At 42.9% G+C, this 16,188-nt stretch overlaps 1 long non-coding RNA gene across 1 annotated transcript in view; it reads right to left on the bottom strand.

Annotated features, from left to right (window-relative positions):
• Nucleotides 1–2,666: 2,666 nt before the first annotated feature.
• The window catches only part of LOC142301792 (uncharacterized), a 51,881-nt gene continuing 38,359 nt past the window's right edge, over nucleotides 2,667–16,188 (bottom strand). The window contains exons 2-3 of the long non-coding RNA XR_012752883.1: nucleotides 6,843–6,912; nucleotides 2,667–5,570 (exon numbers count right to left, since the gene is read on the bottom strand). This is a non-coding gene — a long non-coding RNA (uncharacterized LOC142301792). The remainder of the gene's footprint in view (nucleotides 5,571–6,842; nucleotides 6,913–16,188) is intronic.

Genomic DNA, 16,188 nt, shown 5'->3' with positions numbered 1-16,188 from the left:
TGGGGGCAGAGAGGCTGATGCTAGTGCAGCATGGGGGATGGAGCACGATGGGGGTGCGCAGCATGGGGGATGGAGCACGTTTGGGAGTGCGCAGCATGGCGGATGGAGCACGTTTGGGAGTGCGCAGCATTGCGGATGGAGCACGATGGGGGGTGCGCAGCATGGGGGATGGAGCACGATGGGAGGTGCACACCTCCCCCCAACACACACACACACAACACACCACACACACACTGGGAACCACAAACACCGCCCTACACAGACACCCACACACACAGACAATGCTGCAGACACACAACACCCAACACACAAACACTGCGGCATACATACATATACGCACATACCACGCAACACACACATTGCACAAAACATACCTCCCCCCAAAACACACCACACCCACACAAACCGCGCAACACACACACACACAACACTACAGACACACAGCGCTCCACAAACAACGCAACACACGCAACACACATACAACACCGCTCTCACCCCCCGCCACACCCAGACAACACCCAGAACATGTACAGCGCCCTACACAAACACTTGGTAACTACACACAACAACATCTATATATATATAACAAAAATCATACATTAACTACACAATACGTAAATTCTAGAATACCTGATGCGTAGAATCGGGCCACCTTCTAGTTTTTATATAAGGGGTTAAAAAAAAATCATAAGTTTGTCCAAAAAAAGAGGCACACTTTTTGTGCCATATTCCATGACTCATAGCATTCTCATTTTTTAGAATCTATGGCTCAATGATGGCTTATTTTTTCCGTCTTGAGCTGACATTTTTAATGATACCATTATTGCGCTGATGCTATGTATTGATCACCTGTTATTGCATTTTGCACAAAATTTGTGGTGACCAAAAAAATCTTAATTTTGGTGTTTGGAATTTCTTTTGTCACTACGCCATTTATCATTCAGATTAATTGATTTTATATTTTGATAGACCGGGCATTTCTCAATGCAGTGATACCAAATGTGTGTATATTTTTTATTTTTTTTAACCCTTTAATTTTCAATGGGGCGAAAGGGGGGTGGTTTAAACTTTTAGGTTTTTTTATTTGTTTAATTTTTAAAACTTTTCTTTCTACTTTTTTATTTTACTAGTCCCCCTAGGCACTATAAGGATCAGCAGTCTGATCGCTCATTCATTTCTGTTGATCACAGCTACACAGCTGAGACCACCAGAAATGCTCATGTCTTGTAACAGGCAGCACTTGACTGCCTGTTATAGGAAGTGAGTCATGTGAGCTACAGGAGCCATCACATGACCATGTGCTACCATGGCAACTATCGGCTCACAGTGATCACGTCATGTGCCGCCGATGGAGCCGGGTGAGTGAACATTTACAGCGACTGGCAATTAAATTGCGCTGTCACAATTTGACAGCACAATTTAAGGGATTAACAGGCATGGGTGGATAGCGAATCCACCAGTTCCTGCAAGGCACACATGTCAGCTGTTCAAATCAGCTGACATGTACAGGAATGAATCACCACTGGCTGCCCGCAGGTTATTACACCTATATGGCTTAGGACGTACCAGTACAGCTCGCAGTCGTTAAGGGGTTAAAATGAAACTGCCAGTCTACATTTTGGGTGTTGCATAAACCATAATTTCCTGCTGTGCAAACCCACTATAGAAAAATGGAGAGGCAATTGATGCCACTGTACTGCTGTCTGCCTGAATGGTTTTTAATATCAAGACTCCAAGATGGGTCTCCAAGTTGTGTATTGCCAGGGTTCTGGGAGCAAGAAGCCTACGTCTGTCACTCATGCATCTCTTGATTTTTTACTTTTCACTATGGGGAAATGGGGGGGAATTGATGCCATCATCCTTCTATATTGCTATCTGCCTAGAATGTTTTTAAATATCAAGACTACATGATGTGTCTTGTTTGTAGTGCCAGGGTTCTGAGAGCAAAAGGTCTACAAAAAGTCACTCATTCATCTCTTGATTTTTTAAAATGAAAATGCCAGCCCACATCCTGTGTGTTGCATGGACCATACTTCCCTGATATACAAACACACTATGGGAAATGGAGGCAGGAAATTGATGCCACTGTCCTGCTGTGTGCTTGAAAGGCTTTTAATCTCAAGACTCCAAGATGGGTCTCCAAATTGTTTTTTGTCTGTAGTGCCAGGGGTCTGGGAGCAAGAGGCTTACACCTGTCATTCATGCATATCTTGATTTTTAAAATGAAAATGCCAGGCCACATCCTGTGTGTAAGTCAACATTATCAGGCAGTGCTTAAATTAATATGCATTGGACAATGCAGTCACACAACTGCAGAGTTGTGGACCACTATTCCAGCCCAGTATTATCAATGGCTGTCTCCAGTGAACCTGGACCCAGGTAGGGCTATGTGCAATAACGGTGTAAACCTGGTGGCAGCACTACGCCTTGGCGACATCACATATGCATTGCATGGATCAACCTGGTTGTACCGAAATTTCTAGGGCATGCTGCAGAAAGCACAGTAGCTGGGTGCTAATTTTTTTTTTGTATATTCTTTATTTAAGATGTTTCTTAATATTACAGAAATGAAATAGTAAGAACAAATAAGCATAAACATGTATTTTTCAAAATTAAAATCCCAGCCCCCATCCTGTGTGTTGCATGGACCATAATTCCCTGCTGTGCAAACACACTATGGGGAAAGGGGGTTGGGGGCAAATTAATTCCACTGTCCTGCTCTTTGCCTGAATGTTTTTAAAATATCAAAACTCTAAGATAGGTCTCCAAGTAGTGTCTTGTCTGTATTGCCAGGGTTCTGGGAGCAAGAGGCTTACGCCAGTCACTCATGCATCTCTTGATTTTTAAAATGAAAATGCTAGCCCACATCCTGTGTGTAAGTCTATGCAATCAGGCAGTGCTTATATTAATATGCATCACATAACACAGTCACACAGCTGCAGAATTGTGAACCACTTTCCAGGCCCAGCTCGATCAATGGATATCTCCACTGAACCTGGAACCAGGGAAGGCCACGTGAGATTACAGCACTTTGTCTGGGCGACATCACATATGCACTGCATGGATCAACCTTGTTGTACCAAAATTTCTAGGGCATTATTTTGGCCTGGATGTGCTGCTGCAGAAGACATGGTAGATGTGTGTTCACTTTTTAAAATTAAAATGCCTGCCCAAATCCTGTGTGTTGCATGTATCATACCTCCCTGGTGTGCAAACACAATATGGGAAAGTGGGGGGGAATTGATGCCACTGTCCTGATGTTCTGCTATCTACCTGAAAAGTTATTACTATCAATGCTTCAACATGGGTCTCCAAGTTGTGCCTTGTCTGTAGTGCCAGGGTTCTAGGAGCAAGAGGCCTATGCCTGTCACTCATGCAACTCTTTAATTTTTTAAATGAAAATACCAGCCCACATATTGTGTGTTGCATGGACCAAACTTCCTTGGTGTGCAAACACACTATGGGGAATTGGGGTGAGGGGTGAATGCTGCAACTGTCCTGCTGTCCCGCATTCTGACTGCAATGTTTTTAAATATTTAGACCCCAAGATGGGTTTGCAAGTTGTGTCTTGTCTGTAGTGCTAGGTTTCTGTGAGAAAGAGGCCTAAGCCTGTCACTCATGTATCTCTTGATTTTTTTAAATGGAATTACAGCCTACATCCTGTGTGTTGCATGGACCATACTTCCCTGGTGGGGGGAAATGGGGGTGGAATTGATGCCATTGTCCTGCTGTCTGCCTGCAATGTTTTTAAATATCAAGACTCCAATATGTGTCTTTAAGTTATATCTTGTCTGTAGAGCCAGCGTTCTTAGAGCAAGAGGCCTACGCCTGTCACTCATGCATGTCTTGATTTTTTAAAATGAAAATGTCAGCCCACATTCTGGGTGTTGTATAGACCATGACTCCCTGTTGTGCAAACACACTATGAGGAAATGGGGGAGAATTGATTCCAGTGTCCGGCTATCAGGCTGCAATGTTTTTAAATATCAGGACTCCAATATGAATCTCCAAGTTGTGTCTTGCCTGTAGGACCAGGATTCTGGGAGCAAGAAGCCTATGCCTGTCACTCATGCATTTCTCATTTTTAAAATGAAAATGCTAGGCCACATCATGGAATCATCTGACATATGAGCCACTTCTTGCTGCAAAGTCTGCAACATGATGTCCATATTGTTAGAATTAGATATAGTGCTGACTACTGGGTTGCCACACACTAGATCCATGGTACAAGAAAAAATTTAGCAAGATGCTTCCCCCGCTGCAAAGGGATGCGTGGATGCTGGGGTATCGAAACACGCTTTTAAATCATCTTAACAGTTGTTTTCCACAAGACAGCAGTGAGGCACACAGCGTGTATTCTAGAATTCCAACCACGGGAACGTCGCATTGTCAATGCAGAAACATTAGCAGCAGTTCAAGTGGAAGAAGCAATTCTGTGAGGTTTGACACCATCACATGCACCAGCAGAACAGAGTAGAAGTCTGACAATAGTAAACGACTGGAGAAGATTGTGCAGGAGTATCTAGAGCTCAATATCGATGACATAAGGGGGATTGGACCCTTTTGTATTTTGTTTTTCAAAAATAGAAGAGTGGCCTGTGCGCACCAGTCACACCTTGGAAGTTTTGGCCTGGCTGACAGCCAGCGTTCTCTCAGAACATGACTTCAGCGCTGCTGCTGGTATATTGACGGATAAGCGTATCCAGCTGTCCTTTGAAACCATAGACCGTCTAACTTTTATAAAGATGAACAAGTCTAGATGTCCAATGACTTTGCCACCCCAGTCCCAGACTGTGCAGACTAGGCAAAGGTGTAGTACCAGGGTTCTGGGAGCAAGAGGCCTATGGCTACACCTACTTTGAAAGGTTCGCTTATCCCTAGTAGTGATCTGGGTCCTGCAACTCGGGTAATTAAAAAAACAATGGAAAAATAAATAAAAAAAGGGGAAAGCAGGCGCTTTATGCTTACCGAGTCTCTTGTGTGCCAGTACACTGCTTTTGGGCTGCTCATACTACTTCCAGGGCCGCTCATTATCCTTCATGCATATGCACTGCTTACCCTGCCCATTGACAGTCCCTCCATCTCTGGTTGTAGTCAGACGTGCCCCTACCCCATATGACAGCGTATTTGACTGCTTTCAATCAGAGACGCTATCTGTGTGTGTATATTGGTGTAAAAAAAAAAAGAAAATTGGTGTAGGGTCCCCCCATATTATGATACTGTTAGGACCAGGAGGACGGGTAGGCCCAGGAGGTGGATCCACTTGACTGAGCACCTCACCGAAGGCAAGGTGCCCGGTAGCCGGAGCACTACGGGTAGCAGGACAGTCCGTTCAGAGGAATGGAGTGAAGAAGTCCCTGGGACCACGGAGTCTCTGACGGTAGTCCGGGTGACGGAGCTCAGGTTCGGAGGCCGAGATGATGTCAGGCAGAGTCCGGAACCAGCGGAGCGAGGAGGTCGGTCACCACACGGATCCAGGGATCGGAGATGGTAGGGACTGACGAGATGGCGGACAGTCACCGTTCGGGGTTCTGGAATCGTCAGGACCGGTTGGCGAGACAGGAGCGACTCTACAAGAGAGATAGGTAAGTACGGGACAAGGCACAGGGAGACCTGACTCCTAGCTTAGCAAACACGAAGAACAGGCCCCGCCCACTTGGAAAGGGACCCCCTATATACCCTGTACCTGCATCTTCAATATCCTGTTGGAGGATGCTGGCCCTTTAAGAAAAGGTCAATGACCGCGCGCGCGCCCTAATGCGCATGCGCGAGGCCCGGGTGCCAGAAGCCAGAGCAGGATGCGGTGTACAGGAGGCAGGAGTGCCGGGCTGGCTCAGGGTAGCAGACGGGCGCCGGGACCGGGGACCGGGTTGCCTGGAGGATGCAGGTGAGGGAGCATGGAGGCTGAGGAGCGGGGTACCGGGGAGCGTAGCACGGGAGCGGGGAAGCGAGGTCCGGGAGCGGGGGAGCGTGGCAGAGGAGCCGGGGAGTGTGGCAGGGGAGCCGGGGAGCGTGGCAGGGAAACCGGAGAGCGTGGCATGGGCACCAGGGAGCGTGACAGATACCCAGCACAGATGAAGCCTATGGCTACCTGCTGCAGCCTCTAGCCATGTCCTTATCTTGGCTGTGTATCAAAATAAGAGGGACTATATGCGTCTTTTTTTTTTTAAAAAAATATTTAAAGAATTAACTTTTAAAAAATGGTGTCTGGTCTCCCCAATTTTGATACCTAGCTATGATGACGAGAAACCATAGAAAAAATAGGGGTAACTGACGGTGTAAATTTAAGGTAATTTATGGGTAAATAAACATGCCATAACATTTTCTTTTAAGCTGTTTTTTATTGTAGATAATACAATAAAAAGCAGCTTAAAAGAGAATTATATGGCATGTTTATTTACCCATCAATTACCTTATATTACCCTATATTTTCTATGGTGTTAAGGTATTATCATTGGACTTATTTGTCTTGGTAGTTTTTTCATACCATCCATGATAAAGCTGACAGCTGGGAGCTGGTATTCTCAGGCTGACCACCCCAGTCTAAAAATAGCCTGCAGCTGCCCAGAATTGTCACATCCATTAGATGCAACAATCCCGAAACTTTACCCTGCTCATCCCGATTGCCTTGGTGCGGTGGCAATCGGGGAAATAAGGACTTAATGACAGCTCCCAGCTGCCACTAAGCCCTAGATTAGTAATGGGAGGCATCTATGAGACCCTCATTACTAAACTGTAAGTGAAAAGAAATGAACACAAACACTGAAAAAAATCCTTTACTTGAAACATTATAACATTAGATGAATAAAATGCTGTTGCATAATAAAATTAAATATATTTACCTGTAATTTGTCAAATTATTAATAAATATATTTCCTGTGAAATGTAAATTTTCTGTTGTTTTCATACTTTCTAAAAAATAAAAATACAATAATTATCGCATATCACAGTCAAAGCTTAATAAACATTAATCTCTATTCCACATTTTTAACAAATTATTCAGAACGATACCCATGCAACTTATATTTAATTAATTCAATTGTTGACCCTTCACTCCATAAACATGATCAAAAACTTTTGAAATTATACAACCAGTCTATTTGCATCCACAATATAATATATATAATATACTCCTTTGGTTTCTAACCAATCAAGAAAATGAATTACTGAATTACAGACATTACTGATGTTTTTATACAGCTTTTTATTACCCCTTTCACCTTAACTTGCATTGCTATTGACTTGGGAGAAGAAATCGCCAGTCTATAACATGAAGCGTGGGCAGGGAATACCCTTTAATTATGTCTGTTAGCTGGAACTCTGCCTGAAATTTCTTCACATTTTAAACCAACCAGTTGGGTCATCAGAGGTCACGGTAAGATGGGGAAAGGGCCGGTGACAAGAGGGATGAGAAAATGCAGTAGACAGTCTTTTATTTAGACAGAACAAAAAGACCATGGGATTAAAAGGGAATCTACTGCTTCTATTGATTGAGAAGAGCTTATGTCTTCTAGGGTGAGTGACAGGTAAAGAAAGGCTATTCCCAGCTTCAGAAGACCCAATTAAAATTAGTCCTACTTGTCCTAGCACCTTCCCTTATTCATACAAAACTTGAAGGAATGATGAACTAAGTCGGGAACTTTGGTAAGACAATTACTCCTGAGTAAATAAACATCACAGTCCATTCTTAGATCAATGGCACTTTATTTCTCATACACATTTCACAATCTATAGCCCTCCTTTATCTCAGTAAATGAATTTACTGCAATGTCCTGTTGTATGGACTCATGGAATAAATATCTAGCAGAGCTGAAATTGACATGCAACTAATTGGATCTATATCAGTTGTGCAATGTGATAACTAATTTAAAGGGATTTTCCCCCTTAAAATGATAGAATAATGCTGTTTACACTATCATCACTTTATGAATGGTGGAAGTCCAAGCTCGTAGAATAGGGAAGCAGCACTGGTTTAGTGCTAAAGGTTCCCTTATTCATTAGATTAAAGCTGATATGGGCGAGATTGGCTGACAGTCTCCTGTGTTAGCAGCTACCCAACTCTTCCCTAAAAGAGGTTAAGGAAGGAATCCACCATAGGATTTTGAGTGACCGATTATTTTTTTCGTTGTAGAAATAAGCCACTACTAGAGAAGTGTGGCAGTGGCTCTGTCATGGAGAACACAGAATCACTTGGCTGAAACAAGCTTTTTGTGTACAGGAAAGTTGGGAGACATAGCTTTCAATAGAATATTTATGACGGATAGTTATCTAATGTGTATAGGGGTCTTACATTTTTTGTGAAATTGCTTAACCCTCTTTTAGTTTTCCCAAACAGGTGTGCTTCCAGCCATGTGTCTGTGCAGGGAACGGCTGATGGTTTGATTTCTATAAATGGGGATGAGTAAAGGTCCTGTCACACGCAGCGATATTGCTAGCGATATCGCTTGCGAGCGTACCCGCACCCGTCATTTGTGCATCACGGGAAAATCGCTGCCCGTGGTGCACAATATCGTTCGCAGCCGTCACACAGACTTACCTGCCTAGCGACGTCGCTGTGGCCGGCGAACCGCCTCCTTTCTAAGGGGGCGGTTCGTGCGGCATCACAGCGGCGTCACTAAGCGGCCGCCCAATAGAAGCGGAGGGGAGGAGATGAATGGCCGTAACATCTTGCCCACCTCCTTCCTTCCTCATTGCCAGCGGCAGGAGGTAAGCTGTAGTTCGTCGTTCCCGCGGTGTCACACGTAGCGATGTGTGCTGCCTCGGGAACGACGAACAACCTGCGTCCTCAACAATCAACGATTTTTTGAAAATCACTAACGTGTCAACGATGGACGATTTGGTGAGCATTTTCCATCGTTAACAGTTATTCGTTGACGCAATGACTTCGCTAACGATGCCGGATGTGCGTCACGGAATCCGTGACCCCGGCGATATATCGTTAGATATGTCATTGTGTGTGACGGGGCCTTTACAGTTGCTTGCACAGCAGATAGCCAGCGAGTTGTGAAAAGTAGTAAAATGGCTGCAACACTGAGCAGCACCATGCTATGACCCCTTAATGTCAGGAGTGGCGCCAAATAATTTCACGAAATGCACCTAAATTTTATCTTTTGCACATGTACCAATAACAAGCTCAGCGCTAGTGTGATGAGAACTCACAGCTTGTTTGGACATCTGGCTGGATCTACAGACTCTTCAATGCCATTCTTAGAACTCTTATCACTCCCTGATGAAGCAATTTAGCGAAACACACTCTGGAGTGCTTGTGTGGGCAGCAAGTTACAACATGCTATATTTAGTTAGCATACACATTCATTTTACTTGTGCATATATGTATTAATTTTACATTGCATTTTGTCATCTTAATTTCATGAGTATTGCAGCACTTTACAGTACAATTGTTATTCATTCTTTATGTTGATTTTTTTATGCCTCTTACATTTTAAATCATTTAGCATTAATACGTTTGATTATTTATCTGTGTTATATTACTTGCTTTGGTGTAGTTTATTCTAAATATAGGTTTTTGGGGAGCACAATAGCTCAGTTTTTTCCATTGTTGTTTTACAGCTCTGGGATCCTGTCAAATCTCACCAAGTACAACATGTGTACATTTGTACATTTGTATCTTCTCCCTGTCATTGTATAGGTTTCCTCGAGGTTCTCCGATTTCCTCCCACACTCCAAAGATATACTGATAGAAATTTTCATTGTGAGCCCCAATGGGTACAGTGATAACGTCTGTAAAGTGATGTGGAATATTATTTCACTATATATCAAAAGTATTATAATAATAATAACATCTATGGCAAACACTGATGCCGTTTTGCAGTTTGCACAGCTTTTGGCCTGTATAACTTTCCATGTGTTTTTAATCTTGTCTTCTTGTAGTTATGTCTCTTTAATATTGTGTAACCACACTGATAATACAATTGATTGCCTTGCAATATTGTATCTCTTCTTTTGTGGGGCTACTAGAGATAAGAAAACTTGTGGATGTTCGGGTTCAGCCAGTCAGCCAGACTTAAAAAAAAAAAAGAGTTGGGTTTGGGAACTGGACTTACAACAAACCCCATACAAGTCAATGTAGACAACTTCTGTGCTGTAAAATGTTGTAGTAAAGGCTAGAGGGGAGAAAAAGTAAGCAAAATCAGGGTAAGAGCAGAAACCGTGTTTCCTTGAAGATAACACAGCAGTTAGAGTCTTTTCTGACCCGCTCATTAATCTACATTAATATTCCGTGTCTCTGATTGTTTGAAATCAGACTCCTATACACTCCTCCCACCCTCTGTGCTGGCATCTGTGATTGGTGGCATTCAGTAAGCTGTATTACTGTAAAAAGTAATAAATAATTTAAAAAAATACGTAAGTTCCCTCCCTATTTTTGATATTAAGCGCATGTAAAACAGACAAGTAATGACTGCAACCCCCAGCAGCCTGCTTTACCTTGGCTGGTTATCAAAAACAGAGGGGGTTCCACACCAATTTTTTCAATTATTTAAATAACTAGTTAAAAAAACTGCATGGGGTCCCCCCCCTCATTTTTGATAACCAGCCAAGATAAAGCAGACTGCTGGTGGCTGGTATTATCAGTATGGGAAGGGTTATGGTTATTTGGCCATTCACAACCTAAAAATAGTAGCCCGCAGCCACCCCAGAAGTGGCACATTCATTAGATATTGCCCTAGTAGTGTGTTAGTTGGGGCAATTGTTAATGGAATTGATATCAGCTATGAATTTACAGCTGAAATAAACCCCAGAGTTAGTAATGGGTGTGCATCTGTCAGACACTACCATTAGTAATCTGGTAAGTGAATAGCTAAAAAAACACACACACACACACACACACACACACACACACACACACACACAAGAAAAAATACTTTATTTGAAAAAAAACTCCCCTACACCCCATCATTCACCAATTTATTGAGCAAAGTATAGAAGTATAGGATAGATTGGAGGGGAGCAAGATTGTTAGAAGAGAGGCCACTGAGCAGGAGGTTGGCTACTCAAAGCAGGAGATAATGAGGGCATGTGTGGTGCCCCTGAGGGTCCAGTCACCACAGAGGTCCTGCACCTCAGCCAAAGGTGTGGAACCCCATCCCTGGTAAGAAGGAGCACACAGACCACAGTACACACACACTCTTAGTATAGCTACATTCCATCAGGCCGTGGTTAGGGCAAGTTTCTCCTTAGGGAGAGCACAGTCCCGCAACGAGTCTGGAGGTGGGGTTAGTGGGTGGACACTTAGAACGGAGTGGAGAAAGTGAAACTACACAGAAGGAGAACGAAGAAGGAAGCGGAGGGGAGAGGTCCTGGGGACTGGAGCCGGATGAGCTTGTCCTAGGACAAGGGAGAAAGAAAGGAAGAAGGGGTCCTAGAGCCATGGGAAGTAAGAGATCCACCCGTTGGCTCGCATCCACATCTGACACACCAGTGTGGAGGGACTTGGCCACAAAGGGGACCAGCCCCTAGACTAGTGGAGAACAACCAGGCTCAGCTAGCAAAACCGGAGGTTGAGGTAACTTCATGTGCTGAAGCCACAACCACACGCAAATCCACTGAAAAGGTGACCACAAAGGGCCAGGGGATTAGGCAGAAGAGCCTCCCAAACAGGGTCCGCGGACAACGATTCAGGGCACTGTGTGTGAGATGCACAGCAGCAGGGCGAAGCCAGCGTAGGAAGATGACCAGGAAAGGGATACAGAAAGGTACACCGGTCTTGTTCCTCTGAATTACCTGGGGATCGGCTGGATCCCGTCACCGCAGGACTCAGCACTCCAAGGGCAGCATTTGACCGGCTGGCTGTGATAATCTGGAACTGACAACAGTGAGTAAAGACCTTGCGACTGCATCTCGCTGTGTCCTGGACTCATTGCCTGTGCCGCCAGCCCCGCGCTATTCAAATATCCCACTGGCTAAAAACTTCCTACGGTTGCACTAGGGTCCCAGCTCCACCTGTGGGGAGCTGTACCATCTCAGCTGTGTCACCATCTGCCCCAGCGTCACGAAACATCAACCCCTGTAAATATATATATATCCTACACTAATTTAAATGACACCACCAGGGTTTACGGAGTCGGGCCCTGCCACTGTGACATCCTCCCAGAACAGAACCGGCCGGGTTCCGGGTGTCCCCCTCTGATGGCCCTGGTGGGGTGTGTCCAAACCACTAATGTTTTTGCAGAATGTTGGTTAAGAAATGTAAGGATCCGGGAAATATTTTTGAGTTGAAGTCAGCAGGAGGTGGAAAGGGCTTGGATATGTGGCTTGAAGGAGAGAGTGGAGTCAAGAGTTACCCTGAGACAGCAAGCATGCTAGACTATGGAGAATGAGTAGCCATTGACTCTAATGGATAGATTTCTTGGAGTGGTTGAGTGAGATGGGGTGAAAGATGATGAATTCTGTTTTGTCCATGTTAAGTTTTAGAAATCGAGCGGAGAAAAAGAATGAAATAGCAGAGCAACATTGTTGGATTCTGGTTAGTAAGGACCTGATATTGGGTCCAGAGAGTTAGATCTGCATATCAACAGCAAAGAGATGATACTGAAAGCCGTGAGACTCGATGAGATGTCCCAGGCCAAAGGTCTAAATAGAAAAGAGGAGGGGTCTAAGAACTGAATGTAGGGGGATACCATCAGATGGAGGGCAGGATGATGAGGAAGTGTGAGACTGGGAGATGCTGAATTTGTTTAGGTATGAAGAGATCCAAGATAGGCCTAAGTCTGTGATGCCAAGAAATGAGAGAATCTGTAGTTGGAAGGAATGGCGGTTAGTAGGTCATTGGCGACTTTAATTAATTTCAGTTGAATGATGGGGTCGGAAGACAGATTTTACTGGTCAGAGAGAGAGCAGGAGGAGAGATGGGAGAACAAGTCAAGATGCTGTTCCAGTAGTTTTGAGACATAGGGGAGAAGTGATATGTGGAGATTAAAAGACAAAGAAGATTGATCAAGGGAGGGCTTTTTGAGGATGGGTGTGATTGAGGCGTGTTTAAAACATGAGAGGAAGACACCAGTTTTTAGTGATAGGTTGAAGAGAGGAGTTAAGGCCCCGTCACACACAGAGATAAATCTTTGGCAGATCTGTGGTTGCAGTGAAATCATGGACATATTGTTCCATTTGTACACAGCCACAAACCTGGCACTGATTGTCCACAATTTCACTGCAACCACAGATCTGCCACAGATTTATCTCTGTGTGTGACAGGGCCTTTAGGGTTGGGATGAGGACTGGGATGAGCTTGGGGTGGAGGTGGGATTAGATCGGAACAAGTGCACAGGTGTTGAGATGTTATCTGGAAGGTAGAGAGGATAATTTATCCTTTGTCATGGCGGAGAAGCTGGTTTTGGAGGAACAGGGATGAGTATTTATGAGAAGGGCAAAGCTTTTAAAAAATACAGGGGCCTATGAGCTAGTCTACTTGTTTTGACAGGTTATGTCATATTATTGGCCAAAATACATTTTATTTGTTATAATTAAAGAAAAAAAGATAAAAAATATTTAATCTTAAAAAATCTAATTATTTTTATTTATTTGTAGCATTTAAGAATATTCCCAGTACAAATTCCAAGAAAGAAAGAAAGGAGAAAAGGAAATCTGAACTTTCATTTCTATTAAATTTTCATTCAACATAAAAAAAACTAAATAATAATTATATAATAGTAAAAGCTTTGTAAAACTATCAAAATAGCTAATATCAATGTATATACAGATTATACCAGTAGATGGCAGTAAGGAACCTTAAAATATGTCATTTATTGAGCAATAATTAGGTTGTCTGGGCTTCTATCTGCCTTATCTGGAATATTCTTTAATGTCAGTTGATCGTGATGTAATATTTTAAAGTGAAATTATTTCCGTCATATAGAAAACATCATGTGGATAAAAAAATCAATTTTTTGTTGAGCAAGTTTTTGAAAAATATTTTTGTCTTTAGCAATCAGAGATTTTTTTAGGGCAAATTTATATGATGAACCTTCTTTTGCTCGGTAAACACAAAAGATCCCATATTGATTAGGTATACCATAACATACCAATCATATTCCAGATAAGTGGCCGTCCTTGGGCTTTTGCAAGCTTTTAAAATTATCTTACAAATCGGAAAGAAATGCAGGGTCTACACACCTTAGATTCCATCATGCTTGAGTTGTTGTGTTATACTTGAATACCGAGTACAATGGAAGTAAATAGGGAAGTTGAGCATTTTTCCCAGAAAATTTTCCAGAAAACTGCTCGAGTTCCCCATTGACGTCCATTATACTCGGTACACGAGTCAAACCCGTCTGAGTGTCCGACTGCTTGCTCATCACTAATTATAAGGGGTGATGTTAAGACAAAAGATTCAGGGCTTACCTTTAGGCCCTGTGCCCACGCTGCATATTTTGATGCGGATTTTGACGCGTATTTTCAGAAATCTGCAGCAAAATCTGCATGTCCATTGTGAAGCCAGCAAAGTCTATGAGAATTCAGAAGTGCTGTGCCCACGTTGAGTATTTTTCCCTTGCGTATTTGGTGCAGATTTCTTTTTTTTCTGCACCAAATCTGCACCAAATACGCAAGGGAAAAATAAGCAACATGGGCACAGGACTTCTGAATTCTCATAGACTTTGCTGGCTTCACAATGGACATGCAGATTTTGCTGCAGATTTCTGAAAATACTGTACGTGTCAAAACTACGCAACGTGGGCACTGGGCCTTAAACTGCTATTATTACATCAAACTCTGCCCACCCCTTTTCCCAAAGTATTGTTCTAAGTTCAGGAGGGGGAAGAGATGAAAGAATTCGGTCATATTTATAAGACTGTTTACTCCAATGTTTCTTTAAAGAGCACAAGTCATTAGATTTTTTTTTTTTTTTAAATTAACCCCTTCACCCCAGGGCGATTTTCCATTTTTCCTTTTTGTTTTTACCTCCCCGAGTAATAACTTTTTTATTTTTCCGTCAATATAGCCATATCAGGGACAAGTTGTTCTTTTGAATGATCCCAATCATTCTGCCACATATTCTACTGGGAAAAAAAAATCCAAGTGCGGTGAAATTGCAAAAAAACTGCAATTGCACAATTATTTTGGAAGTTTTTTTATTTACTGTGTTCAATATATGGTAAAACTGACCTGGCATAAGATTTCCCAGGTCAGTACGAGTTTGTAGATAGCAAACATGTATAGTTTTACTTTTACCTAAGTGGTGAAAAAAAATTCTGAAGTTTGAAAAAAAAAAAAAAAAAAAGAATTGCGTCGATCAGATTAATTGATTTTTTTCATTTTGATAGATCGGGCATTTCTGAATGCGGCAATACCAAATATGATTTTTTTTTTAATTATTGTTTTATTTTCAATGAGCCAAAAGGGGGGAATGATTTGTACTTTTAGGTTTTTTAATTTTTTTTTTAACATTTTTTATTGATTTAAGTAGTTCCCCTAGGGGACTTTATCACTACACAGACTGATCAGCAGAAATGCTGCTCTCCATTGAGTGCCGGTGATCTACCAGCATTCACAGGAAACATGTCATGGCAGTGACAGGAGTTATCATCTGACACCATGCTGCTATGGCAACCCATTGGTGCCAAGTGATCGAGGCCACTGGGGCAGCTGGGAATGGCGCTATCACTGCTGAAGCACTTTAGATAATGCTGTCAGAGTTTGACAGCGCGATCTAAGGGGTTAACAGGTTCGGGGGGGATCTACGATCCCCCCCAAGCCTGTCAGCCGCACATGTTTGCTGATCACATCAGCAGACAAATGTGGGGAATAATGCCGACTCGCCAAGTATAGGTCCGTCACTAGTCGTGAATAGGTCAAACTGAGCACCTTCTCCAATTGTAGCAATTACTGATTCTGGTATACTTTTTATTTTTCTACCGTCCCCCCCATTCCAAAGTTATGCCCTTCATAAATAAAGATGCAAATTTTCCTTCCAACCAACTGGGTATATACCACAGAACATCTTTGTAGGTGTGGCTATGTCTCAATTGGCCAGCAATAAAGGAGAAAAACCATATACCTAAGGGTACGCTCACACGAGCGTATAAATCGGATGAGTGCAATGCAAGAGAATCTCGCATTCCACGCGGCCCCATGTTAGACAATGCTGCAGCTCAGATCAGTGATTTTTATCTCAGCCCTAAACGGACTGAGGAAAAAATTGCAGCATGTTGCGATTTTCTGAGAGAGCCATGT

Source organism: Anomaloglossus baeobatrachus, chromosome 4 (assembly GCF_048569485.1).
Source record: "Anomaloglossus baeobatrachus isolate aAnoBae1 chromosome 4, aAnoBae1.hap1, whole genome shotgun sequence".
Classification (NCBI taxonomy): Eukaryota; Metazoa; Chordata; class Amphibia; order Anura; family Aromobatidae; genus Anomaloglossus; species Anomaloglossus baeobatrachus.
This window is presented reverse-complemented; position numbering and strand designations above follow the sequence as displayed.